Source organism: Colobus angolensis, unplaced genomic scaffold (assembly GCF_000951035.1).
Source record: "Colobus angolensis palliatus isolate OR3802 unplaced genomic scaffold, Cang.pa_1.0 Scaffold355, whole genome shotgun sequence".
Classification (NCBI taxonomy): domain Eukaryota; kingdom Metazoa; phylum Chordata; class Mammalia; order Primates; family Cercopithecidae; genus Colobus; species Colobus angolensis.
The window spans coordinates 1341781-1363418 of NW_012116877.1; the positions used below are offsets into that span (position 1 = coordinate 1341781).

Below are 21638 nucleotides of genomic sequence, written 5' to 3' on the forward strand. Positions count from 1 at the left end.
TCCCGGGGAGTCACGTGGGGCGGGCGGAAGCGCCCGGAGGGGTGGGCGCGCCTGGCCCCTTGCTGCGATTTGGCGGCGGCGGTGTTAAGTCGGTGGTGGCGCCGGTGCGCTTGGTCCCCGCGTGGAGTCTTTACTCAAAACAGGTCAGTGCGGCTGCCGAAGCCTCCCCGTCTGCAGCCCCCTCGCCACATTGGCCTGCAGTTTCCCCATTCTGCAGAAAGGAACGCCGAGGCCGCGGGCTGCGTCTGATTCCCCGGCTCATCTTCTGTTTACCTTTTTGGGCATGGTGGTGGGGGTCGCCTCCTGAGGTGGGGGTCTGGCCTCTCTGACGGGCCAGAGACGGTAGGGAGGAGGGTGAACCAGCGGGACCCGGGGCTTCCAGCCCCTAGCCCTTTGGCATGAAGGTCTCTGGAGTCAGCCGTCCTCGGGCGCCTTGGGGTTCCCATCTGTGAAGTGAAGGCTCCCACCTCGTTGGCCGCTGAGACCCTTACATTTCTGGAGATCTGTACGACCCTACGCCCTGGGCCTGGGGCTCCAGTGACCTTGGGCAGGCTACTTCCGGTCTCTGCATCTCAATTCCCCACCAGTAAATGGGGCATGGCTTCCCCAGAGCCCCTACCTGGCCCAGTTGCTGGTAAAAGGAAGTATGTGTTCAGGGAATGGGGTCACGCTGGGACTGGGGTGGTTGGGCCTGGAGAGCAGGCTTGGGGTGCAGCCTGGGAGCAGGGGATGGGTGTTTGGTACAGGGCCGCGGGGGAGGGGGGGAATCTGACCAGGAGCCATCACACTGTGGTTTCTGCTATATACATTCCCTTCCCCCACATCCCATGTCCTGGGGAGCCTTCCCTGATCCCAGATAGGTGGGAGGGGGGTGCTTCAGGGCCAGACACCTGGGGGTACTCGGAAGGATTTGACTCTCTGGTGGGTCCCAGGGTCCCAGACTGAGGCACTTGTGATACCTATTCGTGGAGAGTACCCAGTGGCCAGGCTGGGAGAGACCACCCAGTAAGATCATCACAGGGTAAAAGGAGCCCAGCAGAGCCGTGAAGACAGGTGTGGACAGGTGCAGGCCCCAGGGGAGGAGATGACTGGAATGGGCCTGGCAGTTAAGTGGCAATTTACAAGGATAAGGACCCTCCAAAGGCGGGGGCGTAGCTGGTGCAAAGTCAGGAATTTGGATGGTGTGTCTGAGGAATGGCAGAAAGATGGGTGTGGCTGGCAGAGGTGCAGGGAGAACTCATCCTGTGTCCCATGCCTGGCTGGGGATTGTCGGGACTGGGCTTGGGGACCCTGCCTCCCCATTGGCTACTTGCATATTGGAATAGTTTAGGAAGGGGGTGTCCCAGGCAGAGTACCGGTGACTGATGAGGTGGAGGGGGCAGAGGCCACCAGGGCCCCAATTGCCTCCAGGTTTTGTTTTGCTTTCAGGCCTCCCACTCAACCCCAGCTTTATGCCCCCGCCACCTGGGCTCCACCCATGCTTCACACATCCAGCCTCAGCTTTTTGTGCAGATTGTTAATCCTCCTCCCAACCCTCTAGACGCTTCGTCCCCATTCAATTCCCCAGGTCCTTTGGGACTTCAGGTTTCAGAGATGGGGTGCTGTTGCCCCTTCTTTCTGCCCAGCCTTCAGTCCTGTGTAATGGCACAGCTTAGGAAGGGTCTCCTTGGAGCTCTGTGGGGTTGGGGCCTGCACAGCCATGGGGCTCACTGGGACCTGGGGCCCCGAGTCCTTGTGCAGCCAGCAATCACTATGTGACTCTACAAGTCCCCAAATTCCTCAGAGCCTCCATTTCCCCATCTGCAGGATGGCGTGATCAGCCCTGGCCTCATGCCCCAAAGAGAGACGGTGCTGGGGCAATAGTCAGGCCTATCTGCTAAGTCCTATCTCCAGCATTGAGTGTTATGAATGAAAGAAAGAGAGAACCCAGGGGAAGGGGTCAGTTTAGAGGGGTTGGGTGGGGGGTATCTGAGAGTACCGGGAGCTAGTGGTGGACCAGGCCTAGGGCATCGGCTGGAGGTGGGGAATCCCTTCCATTTTCCGGAGCCCTCTCTCCTTCCCACCCAACTCTCCCTTGGCTGAGCTCAAAGCCACCCGCCACTGCCCAAACAAGTGGCCTCTGTTCCCAGGGTGGGGGGAGGGGAGGCAGGCCCTGGGCTCCAGGCCCGCCTGTCCAGCACTGACCCTGGCCCCCCACCCCTCACTCTGGGTCTTAACCCTTGGGGGCCTGGACCGGGCCCTGGGCTCCTTGAGGGCTGGTGATTCTTGTTCACCAGCTGTCCCCTCTACCCCGCTTCAGGCTCCCAAATGTTCTGTCACATCAGGAGGGGATGCAGTAGGAAATGGGGAAGAAGGAGGGAACAAGGGTGGGATAGGCTGGAACAGATATGGCCATGGACACTTAGAGACCACTTGGCCCAGAAGCTTCTTTCACAGATGGGGATACTGAGGCCAAGAGCTAGACATCAGGGTAGGATCAACAGAGACCCCTGGTGGGGGTCAGGACAGGTTCTGTCTCCTAGTCTGGCCTCTCTGGGAGAAAGGGGAGGGAGGGAGAGGGAACATGTTTTTTTTTTTTTTTTGAGATCGAGTCTAGCTCTGTCGCCCAGGCTGGAGTGCAGTGGCGCAATCTCTGCTCACTGCAAGCTCCGCCTCCCGGGTTCATGCCATTCTCCTGCCTCAGCCTCCTGAGTAGCTGGGACTACAGGCGCCCGCCACCACACCCGGCTAATTTTTGTATTTTTCATAGAGCCGGGGTTTCACCTTGTTAGCCAGGATGGTCTCCATCTCCTGACCTCGTGATCCGCCTGCCTTGGCCTCCCAAAGTGCTGGGATTATAGGCATGAGCCACCGCACCCAGCTGGGAGAGGGAATATTCTTTGTTGAGTACCTGCTATGGGCTGGACACTGCACATTTGTCATCTAACGATTTACATAATTGCATAAGAGCGTAAGAAGAGCATCACCCTCCAAAATCATAGTGGAAGAAACAGCCTTAGAGAAAGCTGAGTAATAACATCAGGGAGAATGAGGTCAGCAAACATGCCTATAGCACTGTTGTAAACACTTTTATGCATGTTAACCAATTTCATCCTGTCAATAACCCAAGAAATTAGGTAACATTCTACAGATAAGGAAACTGAGGCACAGAGTGGTTAAGTAACTTGGGCAAGATTAAATTGGGAGGGTGGTAGAGAGACAGGGTCAGGACCCAGGTGTTCATTGCCTCCTTTGTCTGACTTCACTTTGATCTTAACTCTTTGAGCACCTCCCAGGGCTGAGTGAGGTGCTTTCCCCGGGTGGTGACCGAGGCAGCCTTGAACAGAGTGTGACCCTAGCTAAGCTGACCCAGCCCCTCCCTCTGGAGCAGAGTCCAGTCCCTTGGGCAGCTCTTCTCATTCCCTTCTCTGGTCTTGGGCAGGTTAGAGTCAACACCCTCCACAGCCCTGTGCAGAGAGGTGTTATGTTTTAGAAAGGAGTTTTGTGCTAAGGGTGGCCACTCCAGGGGTCTGAACAGCATAAGGATTTGGTGGGTGGGGAGACATCCCCGTTCAATGTACATGCCCCACAAAACTCGGGGCTGCCACTGAATCAAAGCCAGTGTCCCCAGCTCTGATCAGAGATAACATTTTTTCCACCTCCCCCCACCCCTGGCCAGGTCCCCAGACCATATGTACATTCCAACCAGTGATCTGAGGAGGACAGTCCCAGCTGGAGGCAGATGACCCCAGATGTGAGAGATGGTGGGGGGCAATGCATGGATTGTCTTCCCCATGGCCTTCCTGTGGAATGTCTCTCTTTCTCATCCTTGGGCCATAGTACAGAGGGGAAAAGCCTGTCCCATAATTAGGTCATCTGTCCTAGACCATTGGGACAGTCAGAGAGTGGCTGGGAGGGGACGTGGAGTTAAGTGACCAGTTCAATAACAAATCTTTTTTTTTTTTTTTTTTTTGAGACAGAGTCTTGCTCTGTAGCCCAGACTCAAGTGCAGTGGCATGATCTTGGCTCACTGCAACCACCTCTGCCTCCTGGGTTCAAGCGATTCTCCTGCCTCAGCCTCCCGAGTAGCTGGGATTACAGGCAGGCGCCACCTTACCCAGCTAATTTTTGTATTTTTAGTAGAGATGGGGTTTCACCATGTTGGCCAGGATGGTCTTGAACTCCTGACCTCGTGATCCGCCCACCTTGGCCTCCCAAAGTGCTGGGATTACAGGCGTGAGCCACTGGGCCCGGCCAACATATCATTATTTAATAGTAGTAATAATAGTAGCAGTAGCTATTGTTTCTTGGAAGCTTACTATGTGCCAGGCAGTGTGGTAAGCACTTTATATACTGAATTCATTTAATCCTCAAAATAGTCTTGTGAGGTAGGCACCATTCCCATTTTACACATGAGGAAACTGAGGTCCCAAGAAGTTAAGTGATTTGCCCAAGATCATCCATTACATAGATAGCTGGGAATCTACATTTCCATTGCTTCACAGTGAAAAACGCAAGCACTGGGAGGCACTGCAGACAGAGAAGATCTAAACCCAGTCCTACCCTGGGAATGCCTAGTCAGTGACCGGCAGAGACTAGAGGACCAACTAGTCAGGTGACATTGCTGGTGACCAGCTGTGGATCTGGGATGCCCTCAAGGGTACAGGGGTATCCTGCTTGCAGACTGGACTAATTGCTGTCAAATCCTGAGCCCCCATGGCCCTGGCCCTGGGATGAGTGTCTTGTGGAGGTCTGGTTTCTGCTGTTGTCCTATCCACCTTGGCTCTTGTTCATACAGTGGTTCTCCCAGATCCCATTTTGCTGATGAGACTAAGGCCGCCAAAAGATGGTGACTTGCTTGCAGTCTCCCAGCCAAGGAAAGCAAGAGCAGGCACTGGAACCCCGGCATGGCTCTCTGAGGCCTGCACTCTACCACTCTGCCTGAGGCCTGGTTGGGGCTTCCTGAAGCATTGAGCTTCCTTCAGACCCTGCCCACACTGCCTTGTTACATGCTCCAAGTCTTTTCTCCCTGACCAAACCAGGAACCTGATCCTGTTGGGGTGCTGGGGCTTTGCTACAGCAGGTGTCAGGAACTGAACAACCCTGGAAACATGGTTCCAGAGCCCAGAGACAGGGACCACCTGTGGTCCAGTGTGTGGGGCTCAGGGTCAGAGGGGCCTAGAGGAAGATTCAGGCCCTGAGGGAGTGTGTTAAAATCTCCCTCCTGTCCTTATCTTCATTGTTGTGAGGGCAAAGTTAAAGGAAGAGGGTGGGAGAAGATCAGGAGGGCCACTCCTCTGTCCCCATTATCAGAGCGGAACCAGGGGCCACACCTGGAATCTTGGCTGTCAGTGGTCCTGGGAGAGCTTGGGCTGGCCCTGCCTCCTTCTGGCCAGGCCAGTGCTGGGGTGGCTTAACCCCCGGGACAGAAGACCAGGAGCAAGGCTGAGCTGCCACTGCATTTTGGCTTTCCAGGTGCCAAGGTCTCCCCTGCCAGCTTTCCTACTGGCCCACTGAGCACTGCCCTACCCTGGGCATCCCCCTCTCTCCTCCGCAACCCATAATGCATAGGGCAGGGGTCTCCCTATAGTCAGGCACCGAGTCAGGAACCCAGGGTCTGCCTCAGGCCTCTAGCTCAGTGAGAGACCTTTGGCTGGGCATTTATCTTCACTGGATTCAACTTCCCTGGAGCTTCAGGGAGGGGCAGTAAGGAGGAGCTCTGGGGACCCTTACCAGCCCCCAGGTGTGAATAGCACAGGACAGAAACCAACCAAATTGGGCAGGTGAGAAGGGGAGGGAACCAGGGGGAGGGGGCTGTTTCACTCCTCTCCACTCCCTTCTATTCTCCACACTGAGCAGCTAGAATTTTAAGATTCTGAGTTTGAGATTCTACGCTGGTGAGATTCGAGGGTTTTAGGGTTTTATGTGCCTATGAGTCCCAGCTTCTGAATTTCTAAAATTCTAGGTTCCGAGAGCCTAAAAAGCCTCGAGTTGAGGCCGAGGCATGTGCCATGCTTCATCCAGGTTGGTGCAGACGGTTGAGGTCTAGAGAGTTTCTCAGTGCTGGCTGGTGGGTCAGAGGCACAGCTGCTCTCCAGGTACCAGGTGCTCCCTGCACCTACCACCCCCAGCACACACCCAGCTGCCTCCCGTTCAAGAAATCTGGGAACCCTACAGACTAGGTGGTAGCAGAGGGGCAGTCAGTTATCTTGGCGGTGGGGAGAGATGGACCAGGCCCCCTCTGCATTCACGGGTGATAGTGCAGCTGTTCCAGTGGACACCAGGGTGGGGTTGTGGAGAGGCTTGGGGAGGGCTGGTGGCTGGCTAATTCAAAGAGCAAGGTCAGGGTCACACTGCTGGCCTTCGGGGCTCAGCAGACCCAGGTCAAGCATTGAAGGATCAGAGCCAGGCTCAGGAGCCTCTGCAGAAAGTGGTGGACAGAGATCAGGAGCCTGAGGGGAGGTATTGCCCTGCCTTACGGTACAGAAGGCTGGGCTTGGCTAAGGGACTTAGGAGCTACCAACCCCAGCTGTTTCCGGTGCTGTCTGGGCCTCTGGACACAGTACAAATTCATCAAGCTCTATAATTGTAATGTGCCCTTGTCTGTATATAATATTATACTTTATTTTAAAAGTTTACACAGCAGCTGCACTCAAGAGGCCGCAGGTCAGGAGCAGCTCTGCCCCTCAGAGAAGCACAACCCAGCCAGGAGCCCGGCCGGGCAGTCATCCAGGAGAAGGGCACTGATGGCCAGGATACCAGGTGTGGCCCCTGGTCCTGTCCACCTTTGGGACATGACACAGGTGCCCTTTGGGACACAGGAATGTCCTCCTGGAAGACTGCCTGGCCGGGCTTCTGGCTGGGTCGTGCTTCCCAGCCCTGGCCTGCAGCACATCCCTCCAGTGGGTACTCCATGCGGGTATGGTCATCATTCCTCATGGGCTGGGGTAAGAGGGGCCCAGTTCTGCACCCCTTGATGTGTGAGCTGGGCAAGGCTTTCACCCACTTGAAACTTGGTCTTTCGGGTGGCAAGGCACAGTGGCTCACGCCTGTAATGCCAGCACTTTGGGAAGCTGAGGCGGGCGGATCACGAGGTCAGGAGATTGAGACCATCCTGGCTAACACGGTGAAACCCTGTCTCTACTAAAAATAAAAAAATAAAAAAAATTAGCCGGGCGTGATGGTGGGCACCTGTAGTCCCAGCTGCTCTGGAGGCTGAGGCAGGAGAATGGCACGAACCCAGGAGGCGGAGCTTGCAGTGAGCCGAGATCGTGCCACTGCACTCCAGCCTGGGCGAGAGAGCGAGACTCTGTCTCAAAAAAGAAGCTTGGTCTCTCAGCCTCTTTAGTGGGGACGTTTATCCAGGTGGGCTGCTGTGTGGGTTTGCAGCTTAAATGCAAGTTTGTTCCCAGTGACCACAGTGTGCCTGGTAGGGAGAATGGGCCACCCCTCCCCACTCTAGGAGCAGAGTTGGCGACTGACACTTTTCCAGGTGATAACAGGACAGCTCTGGGGCAGCGGCTCCCGTGCTTGGTAAAGGGGTACCAGAGCCTTGGCTAAAGGTTTCCCTCCCCTGCTCCGCCTGGGGCTGCTCTCTTCCTTCTGTGTCTTTCTCGGCTCTCAAGATGGACATGCTAAGCCTAGGGAGTCTGAAGATCCAGGGGGTGTCTAGTGGTTCTGTTCCAGTTTCTGTTCCACAGACATGAACCAGGACACTCATTTGCCTCTACTGCCTGTGGCCTGAAAACCCACATTTCCAAGTGTAGAACTGGCTTAGCTCACTTGGAGGTATGTGGGGGGTGGGGGAGGGAGGTTGCTCCCGTATCTCTAAGGTTGCCTAAGAGGCAGGCCCTCTCCCCAGTTCTTCCAAGGAACAGGCTGCTGGAGATATCTGAGCTCAGGCTGGAGGGCCAAGGTCTGAGTCATGGTCCTGACTTGCTGTGTGGCCCTGTCTAGGTTCTTGCCCCTTCTGGGACTGGGACTTACTTTCATTTCTAGAAATGCGGAAGGTTGATTTGGTGGTTCCTAAGTGCCTAAGGAGGAGGTGGTTGGGTTGTGTGGTCCTGGTCGAGAAGGCAGGGCTGGGGTCTGGCTAGTAGAACTGTAACTGGGTGGGACTGGGTGGAATGGGAGGCACCTTATGCTGGGAGGCTGGAGGCTGGGTTCTGGCCGCACTTTGGCCACTGATTTGCAGTGGGCAAGGTGTCATTTGCCTGGCTCTCCATGTGTAGAATCGGGAAATGTTCATTCAGTCAACAGATACTCACTGTGTGCCACCTTTGGGACACCGGTATCCCTGGTCTTGCCTTGAGAAACCTTGCACCCAGCCAGGGTTGGGGGTGAGATAGTATGTATGTGACAGACACAGTCACAGATGGTGACATCTGGTGTGATCAGGGCTGTGACCGTGGGAGTTAGAGACTGCTTCCTCGAGCAGGTGGCACTTGAGCTTGCAGGGTGAGGTAGAGAAAGATGTTCCAGGCAAAGGGAACCATGTAAGCAAAGGCCTGGTGGTGAAGTGCTGGTGTTGGAGCATGAGTGTGGAGGAAATGAGACCAGAGGGGAGGGGCAGGTGGCAGGAGCCAGTGGGTGGCAGCCCCATGAGCCCCACTGGGTAATGGGGAGATCAGGGAATGGGTAGGTGGGCAGGAGAGGCAGCCCTTGCCTCAGGGCTGGGGGTTGGTCTCAGAGACTCCTAGAAGTCTGGGGTGGTTCTGCCCTGCTCTGGGGAATGGCTGAGGGGGTTTGAGAGTCATACTTCCCCCTGTGTGGGTGAGGACATCCCCAGCCGTGTTTAAGGGGCCTGCCCAGCAGGAAGTTTAAGGGGCAGCCTCAGAGGTCAAAAGAAGGGACAGGCCTTGCCATGGAGGGTGCCAGGGAGCCTCAGAGTCAATCTCCAACTCCTAGATCTCCCGGCTGAACCTTGACACCTGCCTCCTCCAACTCTCCCTTGCTCTGCCCATCTCTCCAGGCAGCCCCATGTCCCAAGCCTCCTGAGCAGGGTGAGCTGGGATCAAGCCCTGACCGAAGGCCTCCCAGTCCAGCCCTCTGCAGACCCTGCCCCTGGCCACCCTCTTCTTGACTCTGCGTGTGTGCCCAGCCCCAGCTGCTGTGGCCCAGGAGGCTTCCTGGGGAGGGATTTGAGATGGGGGTGGGGATGGGGGCACTTCAGAAGGGTGAGCAGCAAAGGCTGAAAACACTGGAAGGTGCCACATATTGAGTGCCTGCTCAATATGCCTGCAAGCCAGGCCTTTGTAGATTTCCATTCATACATTTCACAAATATTATCGATTGAGCATTTTCTAGACGCTGTCCTAGCCACGGAGGATACAACTGTGAATAAGACAAGATCTGTGCCTCTCAGCTGAAGAGTCTGACTTTAACAAATATCCATATAAGGCAGTGTCTGGTAGTGATAAGTGGGATGCTGAAAAAGGAAACATAGTAAGGAGATAGAGGCTAATGGGGTGCTTTTTAGGATAGAGTGGTCAGGGAAGAAAAGCCTTGCATTTGAGGAGGTGCCCAAATGGGTATGAGGAGTCATGCAGATGCCTGGGCAAGAACATTCTGGCCAGAAGGAGCTTGGGGCCCAACAGTTGAGTGGGGGCACGCAGGGACAGGTTGCACAGGCCTGGCAGGCTGGCTGCTGGCTTTGACTTTTACTCTGAGGGAGGTGGCAAGTCACTGGGGAGTGAGAACTGATCAGATTTGGGATCTGCTTCATCCCTCCCTCACAAGCCTGCAAGGTGGAGCTATCCTAATTCCATTACACAGATGAGGAAACTGAGGCTCAGAGAAGTTAGAATAATTCCCAAATCCCACAGCAGGAGGAACCCCTGCCTGCTGCCTCTCTGTCACAGTGTGCTCCATCACCAGAGCACCCTGCTGTCCTCCATGACTTCCTGTTGTCTGGACAGTAAGGACCAGGGTCTTAGCATGGCCTTCAAGGCCCTTCTCGGTCTGCACTCAGCCTCCCTCTGCCTCTATCACTTGACCTCCCCTTCTCCTTCCTGGGCCCTACCTGTCTTCATGCTGTTCCCTTGAGAGGACCCTTGATTCAGATTCTGGCTCCTGAGTGACTATGAGCCAGTTACTTAACCTCTCTGAGGCTGTTTCCTAATCTGTAACATGGCCTGAAGCCACCTGCTTGCTAGGTTGTTGGAAGGATTTTATGGGGCAGTCCATGTGATATGTTTAGTGTGGTGCTGGGTAGACAGTAAGCACTGCATAAGCACCACCTTTTGTTGCTGCAAACAGGGGTGGCCAGATCAGGTGAGCAAGTTCCAGTGTTCCCTGTGGCCCTGCTGGAGAATGGGTTGGAGAGGGAGACTGAGTCAGGGAGTCTTCCCTGGCTGTTGTCTGATTATATAGTCAGGGAGACTGAGGTCACACATCAAATTGGAGGCCAAAGCCTGTGGGGCTGGTCCCTCTGTCTCCCTCTCTCCCTTCTGGCCCTAGTCCCGGCCCCACCCATGTGGTCACCCTCCCCAGCCAACACAGGCAGCTTCCCCTTTCACGTGCCAGCAGTAAGGGACCCCCTTATCTTCTGTCTTCTGTATTCCAGGGGCCATCTAGAGACTAGGCAGGTCTGGGTCCCTGTTCCCCTGGGCCCCTACTTCTGGGGTGCAGAGGAGCCCACCAAGTCCCTCCTCCTTGGTAGGCAGGAGCTTTAGGTTCCCAGTGAGCTCACAGAGGAGTCAGTTGGTGTCCTCCCTTTCCTTCTTAGGGCAGGGTGCGTGCTGGCCCTTGGCCCCCAGGGCACATGGTGAGGGTCTGTAGCTTGAGCATTGGTGCCACTGGGTCTGTCCACTCCTGCTGCCTGTGATTCTGTGGTCATCCCTGTGCACTCCCACCCTGCTGTGGTCAGCCCCATCTCTTACTGTTTCTGCCTCTTTTATGGTGTTCGGAGTCCCCCTCCTGCTCCCCGTGGGGGCAGCGGTCACAGGAGGATCTTCCAGGAGTCATCCTGTGGCTCCTCCGGCTGCCTCTTGCCCTCTATGGGAGGAGGTGCCACGGGAAGTCCCCAACCCCTGTAGAGTGTGTCTGTGCCTGAGGGCCAGGGAGCCAGGCCAGAGCCCCATCTTGCTAGTGGTGGGAGCACCCCAGGTCTCTGTAGGTGTAGGGCTGGTTGGGTCACCTTTCTGGGCGGGAAGGGACTGAGCTAGGCCAAGGGTGAGGACTGGGACAGTGGGGAGGGTCCTGGGGGGGGCTGTGGAGGGTTGAGGTCAGAAGCTATGCCATGTATCAGCTGAGCCCAGTGGGCTAGAGTGGGCCCTGGTTGCAGGGGACAGAGACAGGAGGCAGGGGTGAGGGCCCAGAGGTCCAGGCAAGCCGAGAGGGCCAGGGTGAATGGGGGCAGCATGGATGCAGGGCAAGGGTGTGCCCAAAACATGGTAAACAGGAAGGAGTTGGGGGAAGGGGCAGTGGTCCCCAGACCCATTTGGGGCCAGGGGTATGTGGTGCGGCCAGAGGGGCATAGTATGTGATAGACTTTTTGACAAGGCCTAAAACCAAACCATTTAACTTTCAGCTACATTTATTTGCAAGTGAGGTACGTTAGACATTGCTGAGTCATCCCACATCTCCTTCCCTACCTGACCGTCTTTTGGGGTCTTGGGCATGAGGGGCCCCTGGGTGAGGCTTAAGGTGTGGTGGATGAGAGTCAGGGCGAGGGTGGGGTCTGATGGAGTCTGGAGGACAAACCTCAGGGACCCTGGCATCTGGAGTTTATTAGTGAGCCTCAGTCCATTTCCCATGTGAAAGTCCGAGGGCTGCGCTCTGTGCTGCTGGCCACCAGTGCCTGGGAGGGAGACTTCATTTGATTAGCTTTGTCTTAGACCTTTGGGAGGGTAAGGCGGGGGCAGGTAGGGGGCTTTGGGTCTCAGTCTCTTATTTTCTAACCAGATAGCCTAGGAAATTAGCAATTTCACTTATAATAGTTCTGTTAGTAATCTATGCATGTTATACTTAAATCATAAAGCTACCTTATAATGATGGTTTTGGGGAGCAAACTGGAATAAACTCAATTCTAATGACTTAAAACATTTATCATTTTTTTCTAATTATAAAAATGATACTCAATTGTGAAAACTTGAAACAGTGCCTACTTGAAGGTTGTAGAAAGTGAAAGTCTTTTTTTTCCTTTTTTTTTTTTTTTTTTTTTTTGAGACGGAGTCTCGCTCTGTCGCCCGGGCTGGAGTGCAGTGGCCGGATCTCAGCTCACTGCAAGCTCCGCCTCCCGGGTTCACGCCATTCTCCTGCCTCAGCCTCCCGAGTAGCTGGGACTACAGGCACCCGCCACCTCGCCCGGCTAGTTTTTTTGTATTTTTCAGTAGAGACGGGGTTTCACCGTGTTAGCCAGGATGGTCTCGATCTCCTGACCTCGTGATCCGCCCGTCTCGGCCTCCCAAAGTGCTGGGATTACAGGCTTGAGCCACCGCGGCCGGCCAAAGTTAAAGTCTTTCAAGATTGGGGCTGGAGTTAGTGTGAGGCCTGAAAGTGGGGTCAGCAATGCCTACTGTCCCTTAGTCTTTCATGTCCCTTAGTCATTAATAAAACTGTGGCTTAGCATTTTATTAGGGTGATGCTGGTAGGGTTGCTGCAGGAAGGTTATTAAAAGGTCCTGCCTCCCGCCAGGTCCACTGTGTGTGGGTGTGCGTGTTGTGTACTGCTCAAAGGTGCCTGGCAGGTGTGTGGAAGTGAGGGAGAAGGAGGACTGAAACCCAGCCTGTCCTCTTCTTGCTCAGCTGCTTCCCCTGGTGTGGGGCTCCTGGAAGAAGAGGAATCTTTTTCTTATTTGCCTAAAGGCCACACCTGGGTTGGAGACAGCTCTTCTCCCCCGGCTCCCCACAGTCCCCAAGGGGAGCTGTTGAGTTCATTGTATGATGGGAGTGTGCCGTGCGGGATGTTCCAGGGGGAGGTCCAGAATGCCGTGGAGTCAGGTCTGGTCTGGAGCTCTGCAGGCGGACACGGCTGGAGGTAGGCTGTGGTAGTCATTGGTGTCTGGGGTAACTGAGAACCTCAGGATGCAGAGGGAGTCTAGCCCAGAGCCTGGCTACAAGCCTAGCACCCAGGGTCAGGACTAGGCAAGACTTTGGGGCTAGGGACAGGAAGTGACTGCCTGGTGGCAGAGGAGTGAGCAGAAGAGCAAGCTGACCTCCAGTACACACGCGGTGGCGTGTCATGGTCATCTGGGTGCCAGGCTGTAGGAGGCAGGGGGTGACAGCTCTACTTTGTGGAGGGGAAACTGAAGCTCAGAACTGAAGCTCTACTTTGTGGAGGGGAAACTGAAGCTCTGAAGCCCTTGCCCAGGGCTTCAGACAAGAAATGGTGGAGCCAGGACTGGAACCAGAGTTGTCTTGCATCTTAGGTGGGGAGGGGACCCAGGCCTGGAGCCCAGGGACGTTGCTGATAGACCCCCAACTCCCTACCAGCTAGCCGAGGCAGCTCTTCATTCCCCCAGGCCCTGGGGTCCCACTCAGTCCTCACTGCCCTGAGGGGCTGCTCCCCATCAGCCACCAGCACTGCAGAGACCCCAGAAGACAGGCCACACCACACATGGGCCGGGACAGGAATCTCCTGGTGCCAGGGAGAGTTATAGGGCAGAGATGTGGCCTGGGGTGGGACAGGAGGCCCCAATGTGCCTTCCTGGGACTGTTATGTGGTGGCCGCCAGTCCCCAAGAGATGGAAAGTAGGCTGCTTGGCCCAGGGATCAGTCAGCTTGCCCACTTGAAGGCTGTACCTGCTGCCTTTTCTGGCAGGGCTGGAGGGAGGTGGCTTCTGCGGGGGCGTGGGGGCCACTTCTGCACCCACTGGGCTGGGAACCCAGCCCCCACTAGTTCCTCATATCTACGGAAGTGTCTGTAAGACTCTTGCCTGAGTGAACGGAGCCTGGAGAAGGCCCAGGAGGGCAGCAGAGCGAAGGGGCCCTACACAGAGGTATTACCTGGTGCCTGGGCTAGGGAGGGCTGAGGGTGGAGTTCTGGGCTGTGGGGTCGTTGCGCACGGTTGAATTGCTGGTAGGGAGCTGTGTGTGGTGGAGAAGGGCAGATCTGAGGTGTGGTCATTGGGTGGGGTGGTAGGTGTGTGTGGCCCTGGGAGATGTGTGGCCCTTGAGGTAGTGTGAGGTGTGCATTTGTGGTACCGGTGGGGTGTGGTTTGTAGACCCAGACCTGGCCAGAGCTGGCTGTGTATGTTCTTGGTTCCTGTTGGGGAGCTCCGAGGAGTTTCCTGAGGTCTGGATGCTGGGGTCCCTGCCCTGCCTGCCTATGCTGGGATAGCTGGGCCCAGGGTAGAGGATGAGGCTGTATAAGGGAGGTGGTGGTGGACAAGCTGAGGCCTCAGTCAGGACCCCTAGCCTGCCTTCCTCCCCTCCTGGCTCCCCATAGGGCTAGGTCTTTCCTTGAACCCAGGGCAGAGCCCTGTGCGAAGGGGAGCTGAGAGGATGCAATCAGGGGAGGCGACTTGGCCAAGAGGACTCCAGAGCTGGGTGTGGAAAGGGTTAGGGCCTTTAAGGCTGCCCTCATCCAGGGCTGACTCATGCAAATCAGAATGCAAAACAGGCTCAGGGAGGCCTCAAGAGAGGGCCACACCCACACAGTCAGCAGACTGCAGGTGACCGAGGGCCACCCCACTGACATCTCCTGTCGCCAAATTCACCAGGTCCTTTTCTGTCCCTGGGCCTTGCACACCCAGTCCCCTTTGCCTGGAATGGCTTCTACCTGACTACCTCCTACTTATTCTTCAAGGCCCAAGTCAGGGGTTCCTTCTAGAAGCCTCCCTTACTTCACCAGACAGAAGCAGTCACATCCTCTGAAGGCACCGTGAGCTACAGCAGGTGACCTGGTGAACTTCTACCTCACACAGCTTCCATGACATGAAGAAGAATCCCAGTCCTTAGGGTTGTTATAAGAACGAATGAGGGGCCGGGTGCAGTGACTCACACCTGTACTTCCAGCACTTTGGGAGGCCGAGAGGGGAAGCTCGCATGAACTCAGGAGTTTGAGACCAGCCTGGGCAATGTGGCAAAACCCCATCTCTACAAAAAGTACAAATAAATATTAGCCAGGAATGGTGCATGTGCCTGTAGTCCCAGCTACTCTGGAGAGGCTGAGGTAGGAAGATCACTTGAGCCCAGGAGGCTGAGGTTGCAGTGAGCTGAGATCACACCACTGCACTCCAGCCTGGGTGAAAAAAAGCAAATGAGATGGAGAAAATCTACCAGGGGCTGGGCACATGGTTGCCAAATGGTGTGCATTTAGGGAAAGAAGGAAGATGGAGGATGCCTGTCTTTGGCTAAGGCTCTGGGTCATCTTCTTGCTGGGCTGGTGAAACAAGTCACTAGTCAGTAGTGGGTAGAGATATTAGGGAGTTGCTGGGCTGGGACACAGAAGGGGTGATGAGATTTGAACTCTGACCTGGGGGTTGAAATGGTAGGTAGAGAACAGAAGGGCAAAAGTGTTGGTTCCAGCAAGAGGGACTCAAGCCAGACGTGAAGGACTGGCTGGCAAGGATTAGAGATTCCAGGCAACCCTTACCTCTGGACTGGGACTGAGTGCACCTGTGAGTCCAGCCAGGTCCTGGGTACCACTGTGGATGGCAGAGGAGATAAGAAGGAGTATGGACTCTCAGGATACTCCAAGATACATGGGGGATTGGGTGGAGGTGGACCCCCACAAAATGAGCAACCAAAGAGAGAGCAGAAGCAGTGCCGAGATGTGGGGCTCAGCCTTAGAGGACTAGGAGCTTGAGGGGGCAGTCAGGGTGGACTTTTTGGAGGAGGTGGCCTGGAGCCACCTGAAGATGGGAGGATGTGGTTTACTCATTCATTGTCAGCAGACAGTTTCGGGGGCTCCCTCTTTGCCAGGCCAGTGCCTAGTGTGAGAAGTGACATGGAGGAAGTCATGGACAGGGCCAGCCCAGCCTGGCTGGGGGTTGGGGTGTCACTGACAACTTGAGCAAGTCACTTCCTCCCTGTGGGTGTTTGTTTCTTCATCTGTAAACGTCAGAACTGGATGAAGTTGAATGACGACCAAGGAGTGCTTGAAGGCACTGGGAACCATGGAAGGGCTTTGAATGGGGGTGGGACCGTAGTTGGCACAGCAGAGAGATGCTGGAGGGACATGAGAGAGAAGGAGAGTCAGGATGGGGGTGTGGGGGTGCTGAGGCCTGACTGGCCCCTTGAGGTGGAGAGGAGGGAAATCCCTCAGCTCTTGGCTGTGCTCTCGCAACAGGATGACTCTCCCCTCTGCCAGGTCCCTGCCTTCCTGAGGGTGAGGACTCAGTGATGTGTCATAGCAGCTGAGGGGCTTAAACCTCCAAACTAGGACTTGGATTAGGGTAGAGCAAGTGAGGCACTTGCCTCTGTTGCAGAATTTGAGGGGGTACCAAAAAACTCAGTAATTAGCTGGGTTTGGTCACGAGATCCTGTGGTCCCCGCTACTGGGGAGGGGGAGGTGGGAAGATCACTTGAGCCCAGGAGGTTGAGGCTGCAGTGAGCCATGATCATGCCACTGCACTCCAGCCTGGGCAACAAAGCGAGACCCTCCCTGTCTCAAAAAAGACCAAAAGATACCTAAAATTTAAAAACAATAACTATTTATTTAAAAAAGGTCAGTAATTGAGGTATATAATATTTAATGCCATTTAAAAATAAAAATTAATGCCAAAAATCCGTGATGAGCAAAATATAAAACATTTAACATTTTAAATAAAAAGAGGACCAGTACTGATGATTCTGTCTTTGCCTCAGGCTGCAGTGTGGCTTAGCAGGGCACTGCTCTGAACTTCTTTTTTCAATTTGCTGCTTTCTCCAGGAAGCTTTCCCTGACCCCAGCCTGGTTGAGGGCCCCCTAGGCTGTTTTCACTGGATGATGGTATCTGATCCCTTCCAGGCTGAGATTCCTGGAGGGTCAGTCCAGGTCTGAGGTCTGGTTCATGCTTGCAGTGCCTTGAACAAGGCTGTTCCAAAGGGGTATCAGTGCCGAGTCACCATGTCTTTTGATCTTAGCCAGATGCCCTTAGTGCAGGAATAGGAACTTGAGAGAGGCCCAGTAGGGAGCCAGGCTTTTCTCAGGGAGAGAAGTAGTTTCCTGTTTCCCAGACCTTGTCATTCCAGTGGGGGTGGTTGGGACCATCATCTATCAATCTGTGTTAAACCCTTAGCACAGTGCCTGGCCTATATATAGCAGGTGCTCAGGTTTTTTTGTTTGTTTTGTTTCGTTTTTGAGCCGGAGTCTCACTCTGTCACCCAGGCTGGAATGCAATGGTGTGATCTCGGCTCACTGCAACCTCTGCGTTGCAGGTTCAAGCGAATTCTCCTGCTTCAGCTTCCTGAGTAGCTGGGCTTACAGGCACCCGCCAGCATGCCCAGCTAATTTTTTGTATTTTTAGTAGAGACGGGATTTCACCATGTTGGTCAGGCTGGTCTCAAACTCCTGACCTCAAGTGATCCACCCGCCTCGGCCTCCCAAAGTGCTGGGATTACAGTCATGAGCCACTGCGCCCGGCCCTCAGTTTGTGTTTTGAGAGGCCGTGAAGAGTGGTTCAGAGTTCATGGCCAGGCTGGTGGCTCACACCTGTAATCCCAGCACTTTGGGAGGCGGAGGCGGGTAGATCACTTGAGCCCAGGAGCTCAAGACCAGCCCGGGCAACATGGCAAAACCCCATCTCTACAAAAAAAAATGGAAAAATTAGCCGGGCGTGGTGGCGCAAGCCTGTAGTCCCAGGTACTTGGGAAGCTGAGGTGGGAGAATTGCTCGGGCCTAAGAGGCAGAGGTTGCGGTGAGCAGAGATTATGCCACTGCACTCCAGCCTGGGTGACAGAGCAAGACCCTGTTTAAAAAAAAAAAAGTTGAGAGCTACAGTCTCCAGTATGAATAGAGTGTAAGCCACAATGCAATTTTAACTATCCAAGTGAAATTAATGTTAATAATATATTTCATCATGTAAACAATAGGGAAATTATTGAGATATTTCGCATTCTTTTTTTTTTTTTTTTTTTTCGTGCTCAGTCTTCAAAATCCACTGTGTTCAAAATCTAGCACATCATATTCCAGGGACCACATTTCAAATGTCCAACAGCCATATGTGGCTACTGCTGGCTGCTATTGGACAGCACAGAGCTAGACTATATTCATACTGCCTCCTTCTTAGCGTGTGGCTTTGAAAAGTTATTTAACCTCCCTTTATCTCAGTTTCTTCATCTTTAAACAGGGATAGCAATCATATGTACCTCCCAGGGCTGCTGTGAGGCTTTAATGAGTTAATATAAAGTGCTTGGATACCTGGCATGCAGTAAGCACTGTTTATGTGGTCTCCTTTTCTTGTTTTAAATTGTCGTTTGAGTAGCACTGCCATTTTTGCCAACGCTTTCATCTGAAGTGCTAGCTACTTAAAGGTTGTTTTTTAAGTACTCACTTTTGGGCTAGGTGCAGTGGCTTGTGCCTATAATCTTAGCACTTTGGGAGGTCAAAGTGGGAGGATTGCTTGAGACCAGGAGTTTGAGACCAGCCTGGGCAACATAACGAGACCCTGTCTTTACACAAAATAACACAATTAGCTGGGCACTGTGGCGTGTACGTGTAGTTCCAGCTACTTGGGAGGCTGAGGCAGGAAGATTGCTTGAGCCTGGGAGTTGGAGATTGCAGTAAGCTATGATTGCACTACTACACTCCAGCCTGGGCGACAGAGCAAGACCCTGTCTCAAAAGTAAAATAAGGCTGGGTGCAGTGGCTCACACCTGTAATTCTAGCAGTTGGGGTGGCTGAGGTGGGTGGATCACTTGAGGTCAGGAGTTCAAGACCAGCCTGGCCAATGTGGCAAAACCGTGTCTCTACTGAAAATACAAAAATTAGCTGGGCATGGTGGTGCGCACCTGTAGTCCCAGCTACTCGGGAGGCTGAGGCAGGAGAATCGTGCTTGAATTTGGAAGGTGGAGGCTGCAGTGAGCCAAGATTGCGCTACTGCACTCCGCCTAGGGCGACAGAGTGAGACTGTGTCTCAAAATAAATAAAACAAAATACTTAAAAAATATATACCTGTTTTAGCCCTGTCCTAGGAAGTGATAATCATGGAGTTTACTTAAGATAAATACCTGTTTATGTGATTGTAAGATGTAAAATGTTCATGAATACCTGCTGAAGCCATTATGCAGAGCACAGCAGTTTTGAAGTTAACCCTAGTGTTGGCAGACCTGACTGCTCTAGGCCCTGGGGAGGGAGACCTGTCCATGCCACCCCACTGGTCACTAGCCCCACAGAGCCCTGGCCATCTGCATAGCAAGGGTGGTGGCCTGCCTAGGGGTGTCCTATTCTTTCTCCTCCTGCCTGGAAGCATCCCCTTTTGGTCTGTTTTCCTCAACCTCCCCTACATGTTTAGGGGCAGGGCCCTGGGGTCTCATGCCCCTGACTCAGTTATCCCACTTGTTCCCTTAGGCCACTTCATGGTCCCCAGGCTTAATGGAGAGGGTCCTGTGTCCCTGGGTCCTCTAAGGTCCCCCACCTCTCCTGACAGGCTCTGTGTCAGGGAGACCTGTTTAGTCGTGGGGCTGCATTGTCCCTTCCTCACCCTTCCTGGGGCTGTCCCTTCCACAGTCTGCCCCTATACACATCCTAGCACTGGTCTTGCGGGGCCAGAGAGTAGGGAAGTCCTGACTCCTCTTTACCACCTGTGTGGCCCCCACATCTGGACAGGCCTGTCTGTCTGCCTTCTCCCTCCAGGAAGGCCTTCCTCTGGTCTGACTTCTGTTGCCAGCTTCTATGAACATGAGGTTCCCTGAATCCTTTCCTCTTCCCTCTTCCTTCTCTTCCTCTTCTTCCACCTCTTCCCCATCTCTTTTTTCTTTTCTTTTTTTTTTTTTTTTGAGTCAGGGTCTGGCTCTGTCACCCAGGCTGGCATGCAGTGACTCAATTACAGCTCACTGCAGCCTCTACCTCCTGGGCTCAAGTGATTCTCCCACCTCAGCCTCCTGAGTTCCTGGGACTACAGGCACACACTACCATACCTGGCTAATTTTTGTATTTTTGTCGTACAGATGGGGTCTCCTTATGTTGCCCAGGCTGGTCTTGAACTCATAGACTCAAGGAATTCACCTGCCTTAGCCTCCCAAAGTGCTGGGATTATAGGCGTGAGCTACTGTGCCTGGTGCCCATTTCTTCTTTCGTTTTCCCTGTCCCTCTCCCTCTTCCCCTCTCCTTCTCTGGCATCTCATAGTGGCCTTGCCTCATGGGCTTTCTCCTCCACCCCTGTCCTTGCAGCTTCTGCCTCAGGCCAAGATGAGGAGCCCTTCAGAATAGCTGCTGTCTCTGGGAGGACCCAGGCGTCCTTGGCAGCCCAGCTGGTGAGTCAGGAGATGGAGTGGTGGGAACAGGGCTGGCTGTGGCATGCTAGGCCTTAACATTGAGGTGGGGGGAGGCTTGAAGGAGGCTGACACCTGATAGCCCATTTTCCGTTTCGAGAACTGAGCTTGAGAGGCAGAGGGCGAGGCCCAAAGAGCTTGCTACGAGCCTTCCAGCAGGCCTTGGAACCTTGGAACGGGGAGGGGGTATGGGACAAAGGGGCAAGGCAGGGGCCGGCAGGCTGGATTTTGAGGGTCTGTGTGTATGTTATCTCCTCATTGGATTCCCCTCCCTGCCTGGCAAGTTTTGTTCCCTTTCTCATTCTCAGGCTCTATTCATGGTTATCACATTCCCTTTTAATTTTTATTTAGTTTTTGGAAAATGATACAAAATTAAAAAGATGCAGAAGGGTATAGTGTCCCCTGTCTTCCCAGCTCTCAATTCCCCTCCCCAAACTCAGTCATATATATCCGTACAGTTTTCTGTGTTTATATTTGCATATATATATAACATGTATATTTTTTCTTTTTCTTTAACCAAGATGTTTACATAACGTTGTTCTGCATCTTGCTTTTCCACTTAACACATCTTTAATATCATTTTATATGAACTTTAGAATCTGCTGGTCTCAACAAATTCCAGTTGGTAATTTTAGTTAGGATGGTGTTCAAGTTTTAGCTTAACCCTGGAGGAACTGACATCTTTATAATGTTGAAGTGAAAAGTCTCCCTCTCCTCAGAGGTGGATTTCCAGGGAAGCTGGAGTTTGAGGTGCAGGGCTCCTTCCTGGATGTAAACAGTGTGTGCATGTGGTCATGTGTTTTCGTGACTTTTGCAAAAGTGAGATGCTCTTAAGGAGAGTGTGTTAGTCTGTTTTGCATTTCAATCAAGGAATACCCTGAGTAATTTATAAAGAAAAGAGGTTTATTTGGCTCATGGCTCTGCAGGCTGTACAAGCATGGTACCAGCATCTGCTCAGCTTCTGGTGAGGCCTCAGGGAGCTTTTAGTCAGGGCAGAAAGTGAAGCAGGAGCAGGCGTGTCACATGGCGAGAGAGGGAGCAAGAGACTCTTTTAACCAGCTAGCTCTTATGTGAACAAATAGAGTGAGAACTCACTTGTTACTGTGGGGAGGGCACCAAGCTATTCATGAGGGATCTGTCCCCGTGACCCCAAACACCTCCCACTAGGTCCATCTCCAACATTGGGGGGTCACATCTCAACATGAAATGTGGAGGGGACAAACATCCAAACCATATCATAGGGCACCTAAATTGTGTAAGCTTCAGGCTCCATGAACTTCAGGCCCTATGAACTCTGGATCT

General features: G+C 53.7%; 1 protein-coding gene across 1 annotated transcript in view; it reads left to right on the forward strand.

Annotated features, from left to right (window-relative positions):
• Nucleotides 1-71: 71 nt before the first annotated feature.
• The window catches only part of ARAP1 (ArfGAP with RhoGAP domain, ankyrin repeat and PH domain 1), a 68129-nt gene continuing 46562 nt past the window's right edge, over nucleotides 72-21638 (forward strand). The window contains exons 1-2 of the mRNA XM_011953056.1: nucleotides 72-143; nucleotides 20236-20318. The gene's annotated coding sequence lies outside the window, so the exon portion shown is untranslated. The remainder of the gene's footprint in view (nucleotides 144-20235; nucleotides 20319-21638) is intronic.